The 20,612-nt window shown below is 43.4% G+C and overlaps 1 pseudogene; it reads left to right on the top strand.

Moving 5' to 3' along the window:
- Positions 1-20,612, top strand: part of LOC127442200 (structural maintenance of chromosomes protein 6-like) — a 77,529-nt pseudogene that overhangs the window by 24,670 nt on the left and 32,247 nt on the right.

Genomic DNA, 20,612 nt, shown 5'->3' with positions numbered 1-20,612 from the left:
AATGGCCAAATGTCGGCCAATTAATAGGTGGCCTGGTCAATATGATGGGGTGCACCTCAATCAACTTCCTAGCTCCCTAGTCAGTATATTGTGAACGCGAATTTGGGCACGGGCACTGGCAAGGGTGTTTATCTACTGAACAATGGGACACTTAGCTGGTATTAATCAACAACTTCGCTGTCGTGCATTTTCGCTGTAGATATTCAAATGTACAGTGATATTATAAAAAATAAATGACATGAATAAAAATATAAAGGAGTGTATTTTTAATCTTCTTTTAACAACTCTAATATTCAAAAGATTGTTTCCCTTTCATGGTTATTATGGATAAAATACATTACATACAACATCTCATTTAAAGAGAAAATCAGTGTTTACTTAATAGTTTTGCGCTTGTGCTCGTCTTCTAATGACTTGAAAGACTTCATAAGACATGACGACGTTTCCGGTAAGGGAACATAGTGAGCAGCGATGCTCCCTGGGTTTTAAGGTGCATTCTGGGGATTTTTATTGTTTTAGTTTTTTTCGGGAGTGAACGTTTCAGCATTTTGCGATTGAGACAGCTCTAACAGTTAGCCCCTGCTGGTAGATACTGTAACTGCACCATTCTGCAGGCAAACAATATATTTCTCCATTGACTGACATTATTTACATGCAACATTTCAATTATTTTATAGTATATTCTTTAGCATTGCCTAATTTTTTATTTATTCATTTTTCCCTATCTGCTAATTTGACATCACAGCTCCTGCTACGTTAAAGGAGTCACTAGTGAAGGGCTTGGGATTGTGCACATTCTTTTACCATCAGCCATTCAGCATTGTCGGAACATTAACTTCTGCTGTCACCCCAAAGTAATAAGTCACATTGCATTTACAGGACAGGTGATTGGCTCAAAAATGAAAGCTTTTTGTCTTGAACTAACTGCCCCCGAGCAGACATGGCAGCATGCATAGAGATGAATGGAAATACTGTAGCATAGCTCTCTCCATGGATTATAGACCTCCTCGGTTGGAACCCTCTGTCTGTATGACTCCCACAAACTGCTAATGTGTGTGCTAAATGTGCAGTTCTGCAGATGTGTCCATCATGCTGAGGAACAGGGGTTGTGATGCATATAAGCCAGAAGTGTTTGGCCAGTCCATCATCATCGATCTTCGCATCTCCAGCGAGGGCTTGAAAACATACAAACTAAAAAGTAAAACAGGTAAAGTCATCAGACATTTTGACCATTGTGTAAAATACATTACATGTGTTCTTTGTGTTCACACATTTTGATAAGCTTGATAGGACCGTTTTAAGTACTGATAGGATGATCAGACTGTACTTATTTGACCTCAGCACCTGTATATCTCCTAATAACTTAATTTGAGTATTGAACCGTTTATACAGCTGGTTATGCCTAAAGCTGTGTACATAGGCCCACTTTTCCACTATTATTGACATGTAACTAATTTAGCAACAGCCCGTCATTAAAGAGGAGGATTGCATGAGTTTAGACAGATGTTTGTGCCTTTTCTGTGTTTTGACATCCATATAGAACACAGAGGAGTCAAGCAAAAATTTGCCGAAGCACTCATAATTAAAGCCAGAATCTAATTCTTTCCCAATATGTAATCAGATGTGCACATATGCACAACATATGTGGCATTTCAGTGGTTGTCAGCTGGTTTTGCCTCAGGACCCAGATTTTACATTGGACATTAAGTGGTGACCCAACACAGTACTAAATGTTTTATCATACAAAATTGAATTTTAATTGTTTCATGCTCAATTTATTCACTACCAATAATTCACTGCACAGAACACATTGTAGTCAGCACAAACCATGTTTATCGTCATTGCATAGATTTGTTCCAAGGACGCGGGCATGTCGGGCAACCTGTCCATTTTGGCATCTAGCTTTTACCAAGTGACAGATGAATTTGCACCAAAATACCATTTGACTGGATGTAAACATCAAAACATATGGTAAAAGTTTCTTCTCCCCTTCAAAAGTTGATAAGCCTGTTTATTTTGCTATCCTAATTATGTATGACTCTAGGGTTAGTCACATTTTATTATTTCCGTTTAACTTATTGTTATTTCCCTGCTGTCCGCAATCCAATTAAGACACCTGTGATGCACTGGGTGACAACTCTAGATGTGTTTTGTCTGTTTACACATACGTTATGCATTAGGTTTAAGACTAACACTATCCAGTAAAATAGTAGAGAAAATAGTATACTTAGCTGGAGTATATTTCAGACTTGGGATACACAGATATGAACATTTTTGGCCAATACCAATTTTGACAAAAACATTATAGGCCCATAACAATACTGATATTTTTCCACTTAACTTATTTTGTATCAGATCACTGTTTTACTTGGGAATTATGCTTTAAAAATGTTCAAAGAGGTACAATTTTTTTTCTTTTTTTTTTTTTTCTACTGTTCTAACAATAAATAATGTCCAGTAAACATGGACTGAATCTGCTGAACACAGGCCAAATTTTTAAATAGAGCCACAATGATAGCTAAATAAAAGATAAAAAAGATACAGATAACATGATGACTAATATGATTTATTTTTTATTTTTGTAGGCCTACTTCTAAAACATTTTTGCACTTGTTTTTGCAGTTTAAAACAACAGAACTTACATTTTACATGTTTGTACTGTACAGTTGAAGTCAGAAGTTTACATACACCTTAGTCAAATACATTTAAACAGTTTTTCCACGATTCCTGACGTTTAATCATAGAAAACTTTCCCTGTCTTAGGTCAGTTAGGATCACTACTTTATTTTAAGAATGTGAAATGTCAGAATAATAGTAGAGAGAATGATTTATTTCAGCTTTTATTTCTTTCATCACATTCCCAGTGGGTCAGATGTCATACACTTTGAAAGTATTTGGTAGCATTGCCTTTAAATTGTTTAACTTGGGTCAAATGTTTTGGGTAGCCTTCCACAAGCTTCTCACAATAAGTTGCTGGAATTTTGGCCCATTCCTCCAGACAGAACTGATGTAACTGAGTCAGGTTTGTCTCCTTGCTAACACGCTTTTTCAGTCCTGCCCACAAATTTCCTATCGGACTGAGGTCAGGGCTTTGAGATGGCCACTCAAATACCTTGACTTTGTTGTCCTTAAGCCATTTTGCCACAACTTTGGAGGTATGCTTGTGGTCATTGTCTATTTGGAAGACCCATTTGCGACCGAGCTTTAACTTCGTGGCTGATGTCTTGAGATGTTTCTTCAATATATCCACATAATTTTCCTTCCTCATGATGCCATATATTTTGTGAAGTGCACCAGTCCCTCCTGCAGCAAAGCATCCCCACAACATGATGCTGCCACCCCCCTGCTTCATGGTTGGGATGGTGTTTTTCAGCTTGCAAGCCTCACCCTTTTTCCTCCAATCATAACAATGGTCATTATGGCCAAACAGAGGACATTTCTCCAAAAAGTAAGATCTTTGTCCCCATGTTCACTTGTAAACTGTAGCGTGGCTTTTTATGGTGGTTTTGAAGCAGTGGATTCTTCCTTGCTGAGCAGCCTTTCAGGTTATGTCGATATAGGACTCGTTTTACTGTGGATACAGACACTTGTCTACCTGTTTCCTCCAGCATCTTCACAAAGTCCTTTGCTGTTGTTCTGGGATTGATTTGCACTTTTTGCACCAAACTATGTTTATCTCTATGAGACAGAATGTGCCTCCTTCCTGAGCAGTATGATGGCTGCGTGGTTTCATGGTGTTATACTTGCGACCATTGTTTGTTCAGATGAACATGGTACCTTCAGGCATTTGGAAATTGCTCACAAGGATGAACCGACTTGTGGAAGTCCACAATTTTTTTTCTGAGGTCTTGGCTGATTTCTTTTGATTTTCCCATGATGTCAAGCAAAGAGGCACTGAGTTTGAAGGTAAGCCATAAAATACATCCACAGCTTCACCTCAAATTTAGTACACCATCTATCAGAAGCTAATTTGCTAATTGCCTAAAAGCTTGACATCATTTTCTGGAATTTTCCAAGCTGCATAAAGGCACAGTTAACGTAGTGTATGTAAACTTCTGACCCAGTGGAATTGTGGTATAGTCAATAATCTGTCTGTAAACAATTGTTGGAAAAATTACTTGTGTCATGCACAAAGTAGATGTCCTAAACGACTTGTCAAAACTATAGTTTGCTAATATTAAATCTGTGGAGTGGTTAAAAAATTCGTTTTAGTGACTTCAACCTAAATGTATGTAAACTTCTGACTTCAACTGTATATAATAGAACATTATATGTGTAGCATGTATATGTTGGTCAAATCCACGGAAATGTCAAACACATGGAAAAATAAGAAGTTTTAACCAAAAGAACAAATTCACCTTTTAAATTCTATATTATAGTGATATAATGAATAATGAAATTATTATAATGAATATGTGAAAAAGAAGAATTTCACTGTATATGTGCAAATGTATAATGTGTGATAAATAAAGAAAATTATCAATTATTATTATATTATTAATGCCGTTCAGACCGCTAGAGGGTGCTGCTTGCTCACACAGTGCTGAGTGAAGCACTTGCAGACAAACACAACCTTTTTAAGGTTTAGTAATCATGCAAGACCATATTGCGATTTCACTCTTAATTCAGTCAATCGTGCCGCGTTAATGGATACCGATGTCTCCAAAGTCAAAGTCTGCTGGTTTCAAAGCATAGATGGTTATCAAGTAGGCTATAGGAAAGTGCCACATTCACAACTGTCACGTCCATTTATGGCGTTTTTCCCACATTAACGTGAAAAAAGAGAAAGATTAAAAATATATATTTCATGTTCTTAGGAGTGCCAACCCTTCAACATATCGTGGCTTTTATTATTTCTGGATTGTGCATTTGAATTAACAGAGTTTTTACAAAGTGTGTTACTAATTAATTATAAATAAATCTTCGGTTTTCATATTGCTGTTTTCATGCTAATAAATGATATGCAGATGGTTTAATCTGGTCAATAATTGGCCGATAAATATCGGCAGTCGATACATCGGTCAATACCTATTTTAGACATTAAAACATTTTGAATTGAGTGGGAGGAGATTTGGAATGGTGTTGGGTTGCATTTTCGATCCAGAATACCATCTGATGTAGGAAAAGTTTTTTTCTTTTTCTGAACAATAGTTCATTAACAACTAGATATTTACATTTTCTGAGAGTGGTGCATTCAGAATTTACCATGAGTTGTCATTCATGTCCCTAGCACAAACGGTGCGATGAGTTACGTACTAAAGTTAGTAACACCTAATACTAAGGGTTAGGAATTTTGAAACATTTTTAACCTAATCGATGAGTGATAATAATAGTGATGCCATAGCAAGCACCACTAATTAATGTGCCTTCCTCACTTTGCAACTAGGTCAGCTAGTGTTATCCAAAAAGAAGGAGCTGAACTATATTCTGGATCACTTTAACATCCAGGTGTATTAAAGATCTTCTCAGTTCATAAATCATTGCTAACAAAAAATCTGTTTGTTTAAACTGAGCCATCTCTTTGCTCTTCATTTCCCAGGTAGACAATCTGGTCTCCATTCTGACTCAGGAAATGTGTAAACACTTCCTCCTCTCCAAAGGAGAGGGTGACAAATACAAAGTGAGTCTCATTGTTTTTTTGTTTTTTTTTTCCTCCCCTTTTCTCTCCAATTTGGAATGCCCAATTCCCAATGCGCTCTAGGTCCTCATGGTGGCATAGTGACTCGCCTCAATCTGGGTGGCGGAGGACGAATCTCAGTTGCCTCCACATCTGAGACCGTCAATTTGCGCATCTTATCACGTGGCTTGTTGAGCGGGTTACCACGGAGACATAGCGCGTGCGAAGGCTTCACGCTGTTCTCAGCGGCATCCACGCACAACTCACCACGTGCCTCACCGAGAGTGAGAACCACATTATAGTGACCACGAGGAGGTTACCCCATGGGACTCTACCCTCCTTAGCAACCGGGCCAATTTGGTTGCTTAGGAGACCTGGCTGGAGTCACTCCTGGATTCGAAATCGCAACTCCAGGGGTGGTAGTCAGTGTTTTATAGTGAGTCTCATTGTTGAATATGTGTGTGTGTACAGCTGTTTACACTGTGTATAGATGAATGCAAACTCGTAATATGCTTTGCTTTTCACATAGATTTTTATGAAAGCCACTCAGCTTGATCAGATGAAAGAAGATTACAGCTACATTATGAAGACCAAAACTATGACACAGAACACAGTGGAGAAACACAAGGAGGTGAGAGCCAAAATAATCACAGTTGCACATTGGCTGTTTTATGTAACTGAATTGGAATGAATGGCCGAGTGGAGTGGCTCTGGAAACTATATCTGATTAGATCACTAGAATTACTATTTCAGACATCTGTATGGCTCTCTATCACTCAACAACTGATTTTTAACACACCCTGTCCTCTCACGCAGACTCTGCATGAGCTAAAGAGGAAGTACCATGAAAAGGAGGAGCGCTATAAAAATCTGCCTTCACTGGATGAAATGCAGCAGAAATTGGATGAACTGAACAATCAGATGGCCTGGGCTCAGGTCAGGAATTACAAACAACACACTGTGACTTTCCCTTACACTAAAATGTCTTTGGTCTCAAACCAAAGTGATAATAACACTTTCCAAAGCCAAATTTGATCAGTTAAATAATAAAATTATAATTGTATCGGAAGTTGTAAACATAAATTGAGGTTCAGATGTCCACTTGTAAAAATTATTCTGTTTTGCAGTTTCCTAGTTTAATATGTTTTTTTTTTTTTCAAATTACATTATAACATTACAATTTGAGATAAAAATAAAATTGTCTGGGTATTTGGTTTCTGGGTATGTGGTTTAATGACAAGGTGATCTGTGTTATCCCAGCTTGATTTGAGGACTTTCTTGAGTGCATTTTGTGTGCTTCAGTGGAATCAAGGATATCTGACCTTTTGTATAAAGGAGTTAACATGATCAATGTAAAATATTTTCTTATTTTATTAGTGACTTAGAAGTAGTGCTGAATTGTAAATACTTCTTACTCATTTTACTTCATTTTTGTGTTATTATTATTATTATTTATTTATTTATTTCCAGCAGGGACTAAAAACCAAATGTGTAACGGATTCACAAGATGGGCAAGCAGGAGACAGGAACAAGCTTAGCAGTCAAGTAAACTTTTAATGACACAAATTAACTTAAACAAAACAAAACATAAGGTGTGCTTTGCAGCAAAACCCACAGACACACACACACACACACAGCTCATGTGTCTCTCTCTCTCTCTCTCTCTGGCGTCTCCAGCACCCCTGTATCCCTCTCCAGCTGATTGGCCAACTCAGTGCCATGCGCGCACCCTCACGGCCCGGCCACACCCTCCTCTTCAACACACTCCTCCACCGTCCAATACAGGCCGGTGCGCCATCCAGACTGGCTTACTCCCCCACCATCTCTGGAGGGGAGATGCTGCCCATCCGGCCGTTCCGCCACCCAATGGTCCTCCCCGCATCCTGAGAATCTGAGAGAAACAAGGGGAGGGAGAGCAGAGAGAGAAAGAGCGAGCGAGAGAGACAGAGAGGAGAGAGAGAAAAACCGGTCTCGCCGGTCCCCGAACATGCTGTCGGCTGGTCCTCAGCCAGCTGTGCAGCGGTCCTCCGTGACGCCGGGTGATGACACTGGACCTCGCCTCCTGGCAGATGGCATCGGGTTTCTCCGTGCCTCCCAGCAGACGTCAGCGACTCCTCCGCCTCCTGGCAGCCGGCAGCGGCTCCACCACTTCCTGGCAGATGGCAGCAGGCTCCTCTGCCCCCTGGCGGGTGGCAGCTGCTCCTTCGTCTCTTAGCAGATGGCAATGGGTTCCTCCACCTTCTGGCAAGTACCACCGTACCATACGTCCTCAGCGTAGCGACCCTCCATCAACGGCGAGGGCTCTCCAACAGCGCATCCCTCCTCCCTCATTTCAGCACCAATGTAATGGGTTCACAAGATGGGCAAGGAGGAAGCGGGAACCGGCTGAGTGGTCAATGTAAACTTTTAATGACACAAATGAACTTAAAACATAAAGAGTGCTTTGCAGCAAAACCCATAGACACACACACACACACACACACAACTCGTGCATCTCTCTCTCTCTGTCTCTCTCTCTCTAACTGGCGTCTCCGGCTCCCCTTAATCCCTCTCCCACTGATTGGCCAACTCAGTGCCCTCCTCCTCGTCACACTTTTCCACCTCCTGATTCAGGCTGGGGCACCATCCGGACTGGCTTACCCCCCCCCACCCCCCCCCCCCCATCTCTGGAGGGGAGATGCTGCCCTTCCGGCCATTCCACCACCGGATGGTCCTCCCCACCTCCTGAGAATCTGAGAGAGACAAGGGGAGGGAGAGGGGAGAGAGAAAGAGTGAGTGGGAGAGAGAGAGAGAAAAACTGGCTCGCCGGTCCCCAAACACGCTGTCGACTGGTCCTCAGCCAGTGGTGCAGCAGTCCTCCGCGATGCCGGGCGATGGCACTGGACCTTACCTTCTGGCTGACGGAAGTGGGCTCCTCTGCCCCCTGGTGGACGGCAGCAGCTCCTTTGTCTCCTGGCAGATGGCAGAGGGCTTCTCCGCCTTCTGGCAAACCACTCCAGTTCCACCGGACCATACCTCCTGTGCTTCGTGACCCACCATCAGCGGCGAGGGCTCTCCGACAGCACACCCTCCTCCCTCCCGGGTTTTGGCACCAATGTAACGGGTTCACAAGATGGGCAAGGAGAAGGCTGGAACCGGCTGAGCAGTCAACATAAACTTTTAATGACACAAATGAACTTAAAACATAAAGAGTGCTTCTCAGCAAAGCCCACAGACAAACACACACACAGCTCGTGTCTCTCTCTCTCTCTCTCTCTGTCTTTGGTGCCTCCGGCTCCCCTTTATCCCTCTCCTGCTGATTGGCCAACTCATCGCCTGGCGCGCACCCTCACGGCCCGGCCACGCCCTCCTCCTCATCACTAAATGTTTTTCATTTCCGTTCATTCTGAGAAAAAAACTGTATTTTTCCGTTCCGGTTCAGAAGTTCCTCAGCCTCCTTTACACAAGTTAACGGTTAGAACAAAATAAAAGAACAGTTAATAATGTTCTTTTTAAAATTACAGAACTCTGCGCTAATGGGTGGGTGAAATGCCAATTGCAGTGTTGCCAGATCTCGCAAGAGAAGCAAGCTACATGGTCTGTAAAAACAAGCCCAAAATAAGCCACTTGCCTCAACAAAATAAGCTAAAATAAGCGATATATTTTTTACCTGTGTGGTGGATTTATCAGAATAGAAATTATAACAAGCAGTTAAATAACAGTTCAGTAAAATTTTATTTACAGATCTGGGGCCGGAATCACTAAACGTTCTTAAGAAGAAAATTCTACTTAACTACTATTTTCTTCTTAATTTTTTAACTTAAGAAAAAAGTTAAGAATATTTTGTATTCCCGAAAAGCTTATTAAGAAAATTCTTATAGTTTAGGGTTTAGCCATATGCTCGAGGCTCTGGACACCTTTGTCCATATCGAGTGTAAATGCGAGATAATGGGGTGTGACTTAACTTCTCCAATTAGTTTGATAGAAGGGCTTTGCAGTGGTGAGATAGGGTCAAGAACTTCCTTTTCAATACAAAACCAGGGAGCGGCTCTCTCAGGTGTAAGCGACCAATGAGCCAAATGTCTGAGACCGAATGCATAATAATAAAACAAAATCTTAGGTAGGCCTAGCCCACCTTTGTCAATCGGCCTATGTAACTTGTTGAAATGTAACCTGGGACGCTTTCCATTCCAAATGAAGGACTTCGCTATGCTATCAGATTGCTTGAAATAAGAGAGGGGGACATCTACAGGGAGAGATTGTAGTAGGTAGTTGAATTTTGGAATACAATTCATTTTAATAACATTAACCTTCCCAATCATCGATAAATGTAATGAAGCCCACCTACCCACATCGCTCAAAAACCTTTTTATTAAAGGATCTAAATTAACTCTAACTAAATCACATACATTTGCTGGGAATAAAATACCCAAATACTTAATGCCCTGTTTGGGCCATTGAAAGGTGCCCGGTTGAAAAGCCGTTACTGGGCAGTATGCAGTCAGAGCTCAAATTTAGGATTTAGACCAATTAACTCTGTATCCCGAAAATTTTGAAAAGGAATTGATAATTCTGTGGAGGCTAGGCATAGACCTAGTGGGGTCAGAAATGAATAACAAAATATCATCTGCGTAAAGCAGAAGCTTATGCGCCACACCTCCCGCTGTCACCCCTGGAAAATTATCCTCCTTTCTTATCGCGGCTGCTAAAGGTTACAGGGCAAGACAGAATAATAATGGGGAAAGAGGGCAACCCTGCCGAGTGCCCCTATTCAGAGTAAAATAATCTGAAATTAATCATGAGTCATGCCACAAAACAAACTCCAGCCGCTAGATGGAGCCAACGAAAAAAAAAAAAAGAAAATGGCACCCTGCTTCCTCAGACAATCGAGTCACTGAACAGCGAGTCAGTCCACTAATATAAGAAACATCAAATGGCTTACTCACTCCAATGTATTTATAAAGGAGAGTGCCTGTTTGGGACATGTAATACTTTGCTGCCATCGCTGGTGTCTATTCTCAGTTTGGCCGGAAACATCAGTGCAAAAGCGATCTTCCATTGATGTAAGAGTTTCTTACATTCCTTGAACGATCGTGATTCTCTCTTACTGGACTCGCAAAGTCCGGGAAAAAGACAACATTGTGACTCTTCCAAGAAAGCCTTCCTTTGCTCCTCTCCTGGCACAACACGAGATCTTTATCGGATGATCTCAGAAATTTGGCCAGAATTGATCGGGGCCTGTCTCCCTCAGCAGATCTCCGAGCTGGGACTCTGTGAGCTCACTCAATTTCCAGATTATGGCCTGTTATGTCGAGCAGACTAGGGAAGAGCTCATCCAGGAACTTCACCATATCTCTGCCCTCTTCATGCTCAGGAATTCCAACAATTTGTATGTTATTCCTTCGGCTCATATTTTCGAAATATTCAAGTTTTTCCAAAATGTGTTCCAAGTCTGTTTTGGACGCAGGCGGATTAGCGGATAATTCCCTTTCCGACGACTCCAGATAACAGATTCATTTCTCAACATCTGTGACTCTTGTGACCAACTCAGAGAATTTTGTTTCCATCACCGTAATCGATCGACGTATTACAGCGAGATCCTCCAAGTCAGCAACAACCTTCGTCAGCAACACCGAGATGTTGGACAGTTGACGCTGAATATCTTCTCCCGACGTGCCATCCAAATCGAGTCCCCGGCTCGCAAGCCCATCAGAGGCCTCAGCTTGAACACGTAAGTGTCTTTTAATGTCTCCAGAGTCTGAGGCTTTTGACTTCTTTGCCATGTTTACCTCAAAGAGCAAATATGTAACTGGATGTATCGAATCTCACCGGATTATAACATGAAAATAATAAAAAAACTAGCAAAGTGCGCAGAGCTAGTCGCTCACACGTCTGCTTCTTGCATGGCGTCACGTGTCCCCAAACCCTTTGGCATTTAGTTTCATGAAAAAAATTTCGTAACAAAATTAACTGGTTGTAACCGGTTTCCAGAATTTAAAAAAAAAATGTTTCACTCTAAAACAATTGAAAATCACTTTGTTCGGGTTTTTGGTTAAGTTCTGCTAAATATTTTGTTCGTTTTCATTCCTTGAAGCGTTTTTAGTCCCTGATTTCCAGGTTAAAATTATATTTGAAATCCCAGATTTTCATGTGGACTCAGACTTTGAACCCCACTGTATGAAGTAAAAAAAAATAAATAAATTATTTTCTTTTTTTTTTTTACAGCGCTTGTAAGGCACTACTGTATTGAAAATCATCAGACATTCTGGTTAGGCATTTCTCTAAATTCCTAACCCTAAGTAACAAATAATTAAATTGAACCACTTAATGTACAGACTTCATTCAAACTACATTTTTGTAGATCATTTGTACATGAGGTATTCTTTCTATTCTTGCATTTTTTTAACCCTATACTTTTGAAGAAATGTAACACCCTGTCTACAACAGACACGTGCGGCACAAATTGCTGCAATTATATTAAATGATGCCGTTTACACTGGATATGTAAGTTGCACCGTGCCGACAGTAAATGGCCATTTTGTACTGCACAAACTGGCACTACTCCTGCCAGCAAGACAAATAAATGGTTTAGAACTTCCGCTTCGATGCGTCCAATGCCTCAAGCCGTTGTTCTTTAACACTTAAAGAATGTTCAGTATTCACATTCAAACTGACAGTAATGATATCATTGTAATATTTGCATTCTGAATTCTGATTGGACTTCTTACAACTATTTGCATTCTGTTGTGTAATTGGTCTTGTCTTTCTTGCATCTATTTGACCATCTACAGTATTTACTGAAGAGAAGCATCCTGACTGGCTGTATAGCATCCTGACTGGCTGTATCTCCGCCTGGTACGGCAATAGCACCGCCCAAAACCGCAAAGCACTGCAAAGGGTGGTGCGAACTGCCAGACACATCATCGGAGGTGAGCTTCCCTCCCTCCAGGAAATATATACAAGGCGGTGTGTGAAAAAAGCTCTGAGGATCATCAGAGACTCCAGCCACCCAAGCCATGGGCTGTTCTCACTGCTACCATCAGGTAGGCGGTATCGCAGCATCAGGACCCGCACCAGTCGACTCCATGATAGCTTCTTCCCCCAAGCAATCAGACTTCTGAACTCTTGATCTCCCACGATCAAAATACATCAGCACTGCCCTTTATTATCCTTACTCTTATATCTCACACCGGACTGTCATAAATTATATTATTATTATATTATATTCTCTCTTAACAACTGACTATCAACCGACAGCCTGAATGTCAATACAGTACAATACTGTACATTCTATATATATATATATATATATATATATATATATATATATATATATCTTTTTTTATATATTTTTATTTTTATTTTTTATTGAATAATGTGTATCTATATAGTGCGTATTGTATACTGTACAGTGTATGTTATTATTTGTATATTGTTGAGTGTAATTATGTGTATATCAGATGTTTAAATTGTGCTGTGTTAATTTGATGTTATTGTAAATTGGTATATGTCTCATCACTGTCACGACTGCTATGATGATCGGAACTGCACCCAAGAATTTCACACACCATTGCACTTGTGTATATGGCTGTGTGACAATAAAGTGATTTGATTTGATTTGATTTTGAAGTGTTCCATGATTCATAACAGAAGCCATTTTACCGTTCTGTATTCACTTGCATCGGCATATGTTTTTAGTGGCTAGTGTGATGTTTAGTGTAATATCTTTGTAAAAATGACCAAATAAAAAAAACACATGGCTCCATAGTGCCAATACTTTACAGAGTTATAATGACCTTTTGCAGTGCCTCACCTGTCAAAGTTTAAGGAGTAGGTGGATGACGTGAAGTGATGGGAGGTTAGTTACATTGATATCATTAACTATTTCAAGTTGTTATGAACAGCATAAAACTACACAAATTGAGCCTGAACTCATTTTTACTCCAACAAACACTTAAAAATATGTTGCTTTCCATCTGAATCACTCATTTTGGTAGTTTTTTACTTTGCTTCTTATGGAGACAGGAGCCAATCAGAATCATTATGGTGGTACCCAGTGGTCAGTCAGAAAAACTGTGGATGGCGGCAAAGCCCGAAACCTAAGCTCACCTGAAACTTTAACACTATTCTTTACACTTCCTCGCAATAACAAAAAAGTTTACTTTTAATTATGGTGATGATAATCACATGGTACTTTAAAAAGTGATCTTGTGAAATGATTGATTTGGGGAAAAAACAGTTGCTTTTTTTTTATAATGTAAAACCTGCATTTAGATATAGTATTTTTACAACTGCAGCAGTCATTTCATTCTGCCTATGTTTATCAGGTGGCAGAGGTTGAGCAGGAGATGAAGCCAATGTGAGAACGAATTGCAGCGGAAGAGAAATCCAATGTCAAATATGACCAGAAGTTGGAAGAGTGGGAGGTGATTAAAACATTTTATATTTTATCCAGTATTTAGCCCTAGGAATACTTTCATTTGGACACAAACACTCAGCGTCTGCATACAGTTGCACATAAGCCTGTGAAAGTATACTCCATATAAAGCGCGCATACAAAGGCGTTTGGCACATGCATGCTACAACTGCTTTTAGACACTGGACTTTCTCTTCTGGAGTTTAGACATAAAGATGTCTTTATATTATTCAGACTTGAGTTATACAAATGCAGGAATCTCCAGAACTCACACACACGCTCTTGACATGCACATCCACTGTTGCTGTTTTTACCTTCATCTCCTGATGTTTAGCGGCGATTACATCTTCTTCTAAAATTTCTTCGTGACAGCAACAGCTCAAATGTGAGTGTTGCCACCTTGTCCCCACTAACTGGTGCAAATAATTCCAGGCACATGTGCATTCTGCACTCTCAAAGATGTGCAGCTAGAAAAATCAGGCTGCGTGCATTCAGTGCTCGAGCACTCTGCTGATGACGAGATTTGCTTCACGCGTCCTGTACCGTCTGGCAGAAGTATACTTTGGGCTTTACTCAGCATTTTCCAGTTCCTTTGGTCCAGTATACAATCATCCATAGGCTCTGTATCCTTTCGCTCCACAATTTCTGTGTAGTGCCGCTTGTCCATACAGGTTCTGGCCAGAGCACTCACCTTCTTTTTGATCAAATTCAAAGCACTGTAAATGACAGTTCAGTCTGGTCCAGCTTTGTTGACCTTCTGCAGACCTGTCTTTTGTCAGGACAAACTATAGAGAACAATTATATTTACTTCATTTATAACTTAACTGACATGCCAGCTCTGTACGTTCATGTTTTTGTTAACTTAACTTCAGGTTTTTTTAGTATCAAGCCTCATTATAGATAAAAATAGGTTTACATTTTCACATAGAAAGTTTCGGTTGCCCACATGACTAGCTTTGTGCTAAGTAGCATTAAGGCGTGTCCTGTTTTTTCCACTGTATGGCTCGTTAGCATCGTGTATATATTTGACGTGAATGCTGATGTGGAAGCAGCAGCGGAAGTGGTAGCCCTCGTATAAAGCTCTCGTCATGTGAAGACCTACTTGTGCAAAAACCAGCGAGTCTACCTGTGCGAGTCCACCGAGCAAGGACACCGACAAGGCACCACTCTCCATAGCACTTAAGTATCTTTTAATTTGATCTCTTTTCTTATTTTCCTTGTACATACTAACATGTCTACTTCACGAATAACATATGCCTTCAAGCACATCCCTGTTATCTGTTACAGATCGTTTACACGATATAGATCCAAGACAAAACACTTCAGCACCTGCTCCGCTCTCTTTCTCAGTGGGACTCTGGAACTGCCAGTCAGCTGTGAACAAAGCTGACTTCATTCCAGCCTTTGCCACACAGTCCACCCTCAGCATCCTGGCACTGACAGAATCATGGATACGTCCAGAGGATACAGCAACACCTGCTGCTCTCTCCAACAACTTCTCCTTCTCTCACACCCCTCGACACACCGGTAGGGGTGGGGGAACAGGTTTGCTCATTCATAACAACTGGACTTTTTCACCACACTCTTCTCTATGTAACAATACTACTTTTGAATTCCATGCTATTACTACAATGCAACCCACAAAAATACATGTTTTTGCCATTTATCACCCACCAGGTCAGTTGGCAAACTTTCTCGAGGAGTTGGATGTCCTGCTGTCCTCCTTTCTGGAGGATGGTAAGCCACTTGTGGTTCTTGGTGATTTCAACATACACCAAGACAAGCCCCAGGCCACTGAACTGAATGCTCTTCTGGCCTCATTTGACTTGGAAAGGCTAAGCACCACAGCAACTCACAGATCGGGCAACCAGCTGGACCTCATTTTTACACGTAACTGTACCAACTCAAATATTCTTGTTACTCTTTTACATGTCTCTGATCACTACTTTGTTCAATTCAACATGACTCTCCCATCTACATTAAAACAGACTCCACCTCTGGTTTCCTTTCGCCGTATCCTCTGTTCTCTTTCACCCTCTCACTTTCCACTGCTGTCTCTACCTCTCTTCCCACAGAAAATTTATTTTCCACCCTTGATGTAAACACTGCCACAGACACAATAAGCTCTGCTTTAACAACCTGTCTAGACAACATCTGTCCCCTCTCCTCAAGGCCAACATGTACTACACCACCCAGCCCCTGGCTCTCTGACATCCTTCATGAACATCGGACTGACCTCAGGGCAGCTGAGAGGAGATGGCAGAAATCTAAAGATCCAGCAGATCTAGGTAAGTATCAGTCTCTGCTTGCAACTTTTAACATTAAAGTTGCAAAAACTTCCTACTACCAGAACAAGATCAACAGCACCACAGACACTCGCAGCTTGTTTAGAACATTCAACACACTTCTCTGCTCTCCTCCTCCACCACCTGACACATCACTGACAGCAGATATCTTCACCACATTTTTTACTAATAAAGTTACAACCATCAGCAATACATTCTCAGCACCAACAACAACAATCGCCATTCGCTACTAAGTGGCGGTGGCGTCACCACGACGCTTGTGCCAGACTATGTGCACCTTGAGGCCACGTGAAGTGTCGAATGCCTGCTGGCAGGAGGTCAAGGGGAAGACCCAAATGCCACTGGTTGACTGACAGATACGATTGGCTGATGGACCACCTGTGCCCCCTATTGTGCCAACTTGCTGTGCTTTAGCCACCTGACGCTCCGCCCTCCGTTATTGTTGGAGGGCAACTGCCTCCAACTGCCCAGTAGCATCCTTCACGAGCCTCCTCCTCAGAGGCCGATCATGACACTGCTGGTAACAGTCAGCGGCAAGTCCACTCAGCTCCAGATCCTCCCATACCACATCATTCCATCTCCTCTCTAACCCATGCTGTGCCCATTTAGCCCCTTCAATCCGGCCGAACAAAAGCTGATTAGGCATGCGGTGGCTGGGCATGCGGGCTATATGGCCCAGCCAACACAGCCTTGCCTACTGGAGGAGCTCACCGATGGGACTTTGTCCAGATCTTTCAAGTATTTGTGAGCCCCTCACACAATCCAGCCTGGTTAAACCCAGGATGGATCATAGGCAGGTCAGCCTAAATGTTTCTAACTGGCGAAGATGTTCCATTAATGGGGTCCACGTTTCGCAAATGTAGAGAAGAGAGGGAATGACCGTGGCTGAGAAGATCTGAAGCTTTGTGCGGAGCGACAGACCAGGTAGCTTCCACACAGCGTTACACAACCGATGAAAAGATAATGCCGCTCGACTGATTCGGAGTGAGACCTCCACTGCTAAAGCCGGAGCCAGTCATGAGCACACTGCCCAGGTATGAGAAACTCTCCACTCTCTCCACAACTGTTCTATCACCAATTGGGAGTTGGGGGGGTGGAGTGTCCGATGGTACAAAATACCCAGGCAGGTGCTTAGTTTTGGTGGGGCTGATGGTAAGGCCCCACCTCTTAGTGGCAAGCTCCAGGTTCAGCAGCAGCACCCCCAACTCCTCCTCTGAGTGAGCAGCAATTACCAGATCATCGGCATACATAACATGGTTGAGCAATAGGGAGCCATCCCTTGACCGCACCAGGCATCGATCAGCCTCTCATTGTATCTGTACCAGATGCAAATTCCTCCGGTACAGCTATTGAAGGCTTCACGAACTACGTGGTCAAAATAGATGTTAAATAATGTGGGAGCAAGAGGACATCACTGTCGCACCCCAAGGTGTAGAGAGAATGGCTCTGACTCCAGGCCACGTAGTTTTACCCGGGCCCACTCACCATCATGAAGGTCCTTAATAATTGTGAGCAGAGGGTCAGGGACTCCAAAAGCACGAAGAACAACCCAGAACCCAGGTCTACTGATGGTATCAAAGGCCTTGACCAGGTCATTAAAGCAGAGATGTAGGTCTTGTTGGAATTCCCTACACCTCTGCTGTAGCAGACGGACAGAAAATATGGCATCCGTGCTGGATCGGCCTTTCCTGAAACCGCACTGGGGCTCTGCAAGCCACTCCTCAGCGTGCCTAGCGAGGCGATATTGAATAATCTTTGCCAGGACCTTTCCCTGCACACTGAGGAGTGAGATGCCCCTGTAGTTGTTACAATCTGTGTGGTCCCTTTTTTTAAAGAGGGGGACCACCAGGGCATCCTTCCAATCCTGCGGAACCCGTCCAGTTGTCCAGAATGTTGTTATGATGTCATATAGGGCAGTCTGTGCACAAACGCCACCCTCCCTCAGCATTTCACCTGGGAGATCATCTCTGCCTGGTTCCTTTCCCGGTCTCAGACTCTGGATCGCCTTCAGTACTTCCTCAACAGATGGCACCTCAGCCAACCACTCACAGGGGGTGAATTCTTCCTCCAATATTTGAGGCACCACAGCCTCATCAGGGTCATCCCCACTTTGTCCCACATTGTTTTCCTGGCTGAAGGATTTCCCCTCCCCTAGGACCTCACAGAAATGCTCAGCAAATCTGCAAACCTGTTCCTGGGGGTTGGAGATTGGATCACCGTTCTTTCCCCTAATGATGGTAATAGGTGTGGCACTGCAGGTTACTTTTTTGATGTAATTAAAGAGCGACAGACTCCATCTCCTCAGCAACCCATGACCACCACCCATCCTTGCAGCGCCTCACGGCTCTCCGATCCTCTGAGCGTAGGCTGCGGTAAGCCTCCTCATTCTCCGACGTGGGATGCTGTAGCCGATGAGAGTGGGCCTGTCTCAGCAGCTTTAACACCTCCTCTGTCAGCCAGGGTCTCTGGGGAGGTCTGGACCATGTACCCAAAGCAGCCATTGCAGCTGTATGAGCCACAGTCCTAAACCTCGCCCATTTCCCCTCGAAATCTGGAAGATTGGGGATGACGCAAAACTCAGCCACAAGCGATGATGAAATTCTCACTTGCAACTTTCGTCAGCTAGCTGAGACCATGCCACTAAGGGTTTGAATGAGGACCTGGGTGCACGGTAGGTCCTGGTGTCAAGGACATGTCATTATTTAGTCCAGCAGATGTTCTTGCTTGGACCCGGCATGCATCCATGATGTAGTGTGGATGCGCTGATGCTGGAACAGCGTGTTGGTAATTACAAGCCCATGGGCTGCACAAAAATCAAGCAGTCTCCTGCTGTTGTTATTGAGCTGATCTGGCCCATGCCTTCCAATCACTCCAGACCAGGTGCCAGCATCCTGGCCGACTCGGGCATTGAAGTCACCCAACAAGATGACTCTATCTCGAGGGGCCACTTCAGCTAGGACCTGTGACAGGAGGTCATAGAAGGCATCTGACTCATCGGCCTTGCCTGCATCCCTCCATGGATGTTCATCTTCAGTGGGGGCATAAGTAACCACGACCACCACTCCTCACCTCTGGTTGATGGGAAGGCGAGCCCAAAGTATCCTGGGGCTTACAGCTTACCACACCTCACCGCCACACTCCCACACCTCCTTCATTCTTTTGTTCAGAAGAAGAGCCACTCCCTGTTGTTTGGCAGTCTCCTGCCCCAAGTAGAGGACTGTCCACCCCTCATGGTGGCAGGTGCCAGAGCCGGTCCACTGGACCTCCTGAATACCACAGAGATCCAGGTGGTAACGGTCCAGCTCCCGACAGTGGAGTGGAAGCCTCTTCTCTGCAGTGAGCGTTCTAACATTCCACGTGGCCATCCAAAGTGGTTTTTTGTTGTTTCTGGAGGAGCCCCGAAGGTAAGAATTCAGTCTCCTGGCTCTGCCAAATGGGGTTTGGCCAGGAGATGTCATAGACACCTGTTCCCCTGGGACACAAGCTGGCACAAGCTTAGTAAGTTCTTTACATCATAGTTTAGTGGTAGTTAATTGAAGGTTGAGGGGTTACCAGCCCCTCGCACCCGTCCAGAGTCCCCATTTGGCCGCTGTGGTGGTTACAAATGCCATGAGGGGAAAGGCCAATCGGAATTGGACCTCCCCCCACAGCACACAGCAATGCCAAGGCTGGGTCTGCCTCCTCCTGGGGCAGTGCTTGCAGGTTCACCACCTAATCCCTAAAAGGGGTCGTGGGAACCTTGGGCACATAGCCCGGTCGGGGTCTCAGGATCACATGAGAGTAACCCGGACCAAACTCCAGGCACGATTCACTGACAAAGCATGCCTGCAGGTCCCCTACCCTCTTGATGGAAGTGAGCGCAGTCAGGAGGGCAGTCTTCAAAGAGAATGCCTTTAGCTCAACTGACTCCAGGGGCACAAAGGGAGTTCCCCATAGACCCCGAAGGACTACAGAGAGGTCCCACGAGGGGATGAGGTGCAGTCTGGAGGGATTAAACCTCCTAGCGCCTCTCAGGAACCTGATGATCAAGTCGTGCATTGTGATGTGCCAAAATGGTGGCCACATACACCTTCAAGGTGGAGGGGGACAGCCACCCCTCCAGCCTCTCCTGCAAGAAGGAAAGCACTGATCCGACTGCACATCTCTGGGGGTCTTCGCGTCGGGAAGAACGCCACTTCAAGGCATACAGGCCCCTCATAGAGGGAGCCCTAGCCTGAGTGATCATGTCTAACACCGCGGGTGGTAGGCCACTTAGGTATTCCGCGTCCCGTCCAAGGGCCAGATGTGCAGATTC

This window comes from Myxocyprinus asiaticus, chromosome 6, assembly GCF_019703515.2.
Source record: "Myxocyprinus asiaticus isolate MX2 ecotype Aquarium Trade chromosome 6, UBuf_Myxa_2, whole genome shotgun sequence".
Lineage (NCBI taxonomy): Eukaryota > Metazoa > Chordata > Actinopteri > Cypriniformes > Catostomidae > Myxocyprinus > Myxocyprinus asiaticus.
Note: the sequence above shows the minus strand (reverse complement) of the source record. Positions and strands in the feature narration are given on the sequence as shown.